This window comes from Amborella trichopoda, chromosome 12, assembly GCF_054954075.1.
Source record: "Amborella trichopoda isolate Santa Cruz 75 chromosome 12, AtrichopodaSantaCruz75HAP2 v2.0, whole genome shotgun sequence".
Taxonomy (NCBI): Eukaryota; Viridiplantae; Streptophyta; class Magnoliopsida; order Amborellales; family Amborellaceae; genus Amborella; species Amborella trichopoda.
Window position 1 is genome coordinate 37,351,470 of NC_142347.1, and position 6,040 is coordinate 37,357,509.

Genomic DNA, 6,040 nt, shown 5'->3' on the forward strand with positions numbered 1-6,040 from the left:
GTGCTTTGTCAATTATCAATAAAACTTGCCTAATCACTATCAAAAAATCTGACAAGATTAGTATCATTTTTATAAATAAATTTGATATCATGTTTCTTTATTCCCTGGATATATCTCAAAATCCTTTTTGCTGCTACAAAATGCAGTTTACTTGGTTCATTCAAGAACCCGGAATATATACTGATTGCATGCATAATATTTGGCCTTGTGTTAGTCAAATAAATTAAAGATCCAAGCAAGCTTTGATAAATCGATGCATCAACTTTTTTTGCACCATCTCATTTTGACAATTTTCCATTCACTCCCATTAGAGTTCTCACTGGCTTGCACTTTGACATTCTGAATTTCTTCAAGAGATCTTCAACATATTTTTCTTGAAAGATAAATATTTCTCTATCTGACTATTGTACTTGAATTCCAAAAAAATATTTCATGATTCCCAAATCAATCATTTCATATTCTTTCATCATAGCATTCTTAAATTCTTCTACCAATTTTTGGTTTGTACCAAGGGATAGCAAATCATCCATATAAAGGCATACAATTAGGAATGAATTTCCACAGTCCTTTTCACATGCAATGAAGGTTCACTTGTGCTCCTTTCAAATCCATTTTTTCGAAAATATTTATTAAATTTTCTATTCCAAGCTCTTGGAGCATGTTTTAACCCATATAATGTCTTTTTCAATTTATAAACTTTTTCTTCATTCCTTTATTTAACAAACCCCAATAGTTGTTCAACATATACATCTTCAAGTTCCCCATTCAAAAAAGTAGATTTTACATCCAACTGAAATACTAAAATTTTTAATTGGGCTGTTTTGGCCATAACAGTTCGAATAGTTTCCATTCTGGCAACAGGGCAAAAGTTTCATTAAAATCTATTCTAGGTTACTGTGAATAACATTTTGCCACCAATCGAGCTTTATGCTTTTGAATGGACTCATCTTCATTATATTTTGTTTTGTAAATCTATTTCAAACCAATTATTTATGGGTGCAGTTTGCATGCGGATGCATCCATAGGTGTGGAGGTAAGGTGGACCTTCAAATTTTATCATGGTATATAATTTTGATGTAAAATGTTCTTAAGATTATCTCAAAATCGATTTTTATATCTAATTATAAAATTTTAAATTTCAAAAATGGTTAAAATCAAGTAGATCTATAAACATATGAAAATCTTAAAAATGGACGGTGTAGATAATATGTTGTAAAATACACTATTTCTTAGACTTAAAATCTTTTTATTTTTCATAGTCATACATCTCGATGTCGAGATGATAAATCAAAAGGTTTTTCAACATTAAAACTACCTTTTCTGATGGATATTTGAGGGGCATCCGTAGTTTTACATTATAAGGTAGCATCCTTATATAAACTTTTTCCATTTTTTATTTCTTTTTTGGGTAATCTACAAATTCCCATGTATTATTTTTTTGATAAACATAAATTTCTTCATTCATGGCATTTACCCAAGTTTTCTTTTACTTGCTTCTTCAAAATTTTGTGGTTCACTAGAAAAGGATACAACATCACATGATTCATAAAATATTTGAAAGAGACTGTACTTTTCTGGGAAGCGTCTCTGAATCTGAAGAACATGAACTTGGACTTTCTTGAATAGTACTTAAAGGGCTTGGATTTGAAATTTTATTTGAATCATCATTCTACATATTTTTTGTTTCTTGGCCAGTATTTTCATTCCAATTCCATTCACTTTTCTCATCAAAGATAACATCTATGGAAATTACCAATTTATTTGTTTTTGAATTGCAAAGACGATGAGCTTTTCAAAGATATATTTTTCCCCTTTTTCATCAAAATTTTCTCTATTTTGATATGCACTTATCCCATATGCAATACATCCAAAACTCTGTAATAATTTAATTTTGGTTTTTTCTTATACCATATCCCAAAAGGTGCTTTATTTTGGAGGGATTTTGTAGGAGACCTGTTCAAAATATAAACAGCAGTATAAATAGCTTTAGCCCAAAATTTATTATGAATGTTCTTACCTATCAACATACTCCAAGTCATTTCGACTATTGTTCGGTTTCTTCTCTCTGCTATTCCATTTTATTGTGGAGTATATGATGTTGTCAACTCTCTTCTAATTCCATTCTTTTTGCAAAAATTCCAAAATTCTTTTGATGTGAATTCTCCTCGAGTTGTTTTTAAGGCTTTTAAGGAAAACCATTTTGCTTTTTTGCATCATCTTTAAATTGAGGAAAAACTGAAAATGCTTTTGATTTTTTACCCAAGAAATATATCCACATCATTTTGTTGTAATCATCAACAATTAAAAAAATATATATATTCTTAGTAAAAGTTTTTGTTTGAGTCAGTCCACATGTGTCTGCCTGGACCAGTTCCAATGGAGCTCTTGCTCTCCAAGATAACTTTGAAAATGGCAATATATGTAATTTTCCATAGATATACCCTTCACATAATTTTCTTTCTTCAATTATTGATGGTAGTCCAATTACCATACCTTTCTGATTCATCAATTTCAAAACTTTAAAATTTTAAATGCCCAAATCTTAAATGCCACAAGTAAGGTTTATCAATATTTTCATAACTCAAAGCCTAATTTTCACATGACGGCATCACTATAGGAAAAACCTTATTTGGGATCATTTTCACCTTGGCTATAGTCTGTTTATTTTTCTTATAAAAAATCAGACATTGATCTATATTGAAATTGATTGAATACCCTTTTTTCATCAATTGTCAAATACTTAAACGATTTTTGAGTCAAGCTAGGAACATAAAGAATATCATGGATGAATTTAGGATTACCTCATTTTGGTTTTGCTGCAATAACTCATTTTCCTTTAACATTTTGGAGCTTGGTATCACAGAGCTTGACTTGAGAATTGACTTTTTCATCTATCTCAACGAAATTGCTTTGATTTTTTGTCATATGATTACTACAACCACTATCCAAATACTAAAATATCATGTGAATTCTGTTGAACATTCATACATGACTAGAACATATGGTCTATATTATTACTTTTCTCATAAAAATGTAGTTCATTTTTTTGTATTTCATTTTTCTGTTGAAACCAATAATCTTTGAGAATGATTGGGGTTTTTACATTTTTAACATTTATATCTGCAATCTCTGGATTCATGCCCGGATTTTTTTGCAAATAATACAGTAAGATTCAGATTTACCTTTTTTTATTTAGATTTCTGTGGCAGTTGAAATTATTTCTTCCTCTTCCTTGACATCTAGAAAAATTGTCTTCCACAACCTCTTTGACAATATTTTATAAAACTGTTATTTTTTACTGAAAAGCTTTTTCTATATTCTGGTTTGAAAATTTGTTCATTCTTTGCTCATGTGCTTCAAGAGACCCACTTAAATCTTACAATAAAAATTTAGATAAATCTTTTGACTCTTCTATGACAGCTACAACATGGCCAAACTTTACGAGCAAACTTCTCAAAAAATTTTAAATAATTTTTTTATCAGGAATAACATCTCCATGACATCTAACCTGTTTTATTATTTTAGCAACTCTAGTAAAGAATTGCTAAACGGTTTCACTATCTTTCATCATCAAGTTATCAAATTCTCTCTATAAATTTTGAAGTTTGATAGAAATCACTTTTTTGGATCCGTGAAATTCATTTTTCATAATATCCCAAGCTTCTTTTGATTTTGAAACATTTTTATTCAAGAAAAGATAGATTTACTTACAACTTGCTAGATGAAGAGAAAGGCTTTTGCATCCCTTTTTGTATTTTTTTTTAATTCATTTTGCTTTACTTGCGACCACAAGTCAAGTGCTCTTGCATCTTCTGTACTGCATAACCTTCTTCACCAATATCCCACATAACTTGTGAGATAAAGAGAGTCTTCATTCAGAGACTCCATGAGTCGTAATCTTCTCCATCTGAGATGGATATTAGATTTTGGGTATAATTCATACCTTATGTTGATGCCATAAGTAAAGGGGTTGTTTAGGAAGCATGAAATGTTGGAAATTTGTGGAAGCGTCGTTATAATAATTTGATAAAAAAATAACAAAGAATGATTGTAGGGGCAAAGAGGAAACAATATTGACTCAAGGATTTCACTATATCATTCACAATACAAAGGATAACAAGGGTTACAATAATATAGTGTGGTCTTGAAGATCACACTCATGTTTGTCAGCCTTTTGGCAAAGAAGCCTTCTCTGATTTTTATTGATGTTCAATTCTGCATGTAAATCACCCGTCACCTCTTTTTATAGACTGGAAGACTGTCATATGCACCGTCTTTCTATGGGTCTAGAATGGTCTGTCATCCTTCTTCAAGTATCTTCTATAGAGGTTTGTTACACCACCTTTTATTTTCTTATGCACAAAGCAATTCTTGCTTTGCATTGCCTGATTCCAAGAGATTGTTATTGCATAGACTGAGTGAGGCGGTGATGGAGTGGCGGTGACAAAAGAGTTTTAGAGAGAGAGAGAGATAAATGACTAACGTGTGGCAAATTACTATTTTAACAATTTAACTTCTTCAATTTAGCTACCAAGTTCAAAAAATAAAACATAAAAATAAAAATAAAAAAATTCAAACGAGGAAAAACTAATATTTTCAATTGAAGAATCATTCTATATTGTTGACTGAAGAGCTAATTTTTAAAAAATATATATAAGGAGCTTGTTTGAGACCATAGTATTCTTTAATTTGCAAACATAATGATGATAGGAAGGATCATCCAATTCTATGGGTTGTTGTATGTGTACTTCCTCTTTTAAGTCGCCATGAAGCAATGCATTTTTTACGTCAACTTAAATGCAATTTCGAATTAAGTATATAGTGATACATTAGTAATTGGAATAAACATGTCATCATAATCAATGTCATATTCTTGACTAAAAACCTTTGGCTAATAGTCTTAGCTTTAATTTTTTAATCAAGCTATTTGATCTAACCTTTAATTTTGTACACCCAAAACCACAACATTCTTTCCATGTGGCAATGGTACTAAGACCCACGTATGATTGCTTTTAATTGCATTAGTCTATTCATTTATGGATGTTAACCATATGTGTCAGAAGTAGCCTCTTCATAAATGATTGATTTTTAGATTTGGAAAAGGACTACTACAAATGCTTTATGAGCAGAAGGAAACTCGTTATGTGAGGCAAATTTTCTACAGGATATCTAGTTCTTGTGATTTCCATGGAGATCTTTAGAGTGGGAGTAACTACATAGCATACATAATAATATGATAGATGTCTAGGAGGATGGATCAAGCACGAAGAACGATGCATTGTAATAAATGTGAGTCCGTGAGGGTGCGACCGCATCAAAGTCTTCAAATAAAGTTGATAGATTTGTGAGAAATGCATCTACGCATGAAAAGGAGGATAACTTAGGTGGTAATGGGTGATCTATTCAGGACAAAGGTTATGGATCATACCTGTCCTAGTTTTGAGGTGAATGTCGAGGGTGATAATGTTGAGATGGTTCTTTTGCAAGTCTATGAGAATCAATGGTTTGTGATTGCGCTTCTTCATGTTAATGAAGGATTAATGCTACAAGCGTAGATATTTTATTTCCAATAGCAACTCCTAAGCTAGATATTATAAAGTGATCTTTATGGTAAAACCTAGCTTTATCAAATGTTACATATCATGCAATAAGAAAGTGACGCGATTCTTTATCATAACATCAATAACCTCTATTATTTAAGCTCTATCCAACAAAGCTCATTCATAAGCGTTTGGGGTGATCTTAAGTTGAATGCGAGAATATATGCATAAAACAACTCAAGAGAATTTCAAACAATATTCTGACAGGGTATAACTATGTACAAAGCTTTTTTCAGTTTTGGGTCAAGAAGTTCCAAGGTACAGTAGGCACCTTGTTAATTACATTCACTTTCTCAAGTAAATTATGAGGAAAAAACCTTTGTTTAATTAATGTAATTACAGGGGATTTGATACAAGACGCTTCCTTTGCATACAAAGTGTGAGTGTATAAAAATAAATTCTCTTAACTTGGACTACAATGCCAACAAAATACAAGCCAA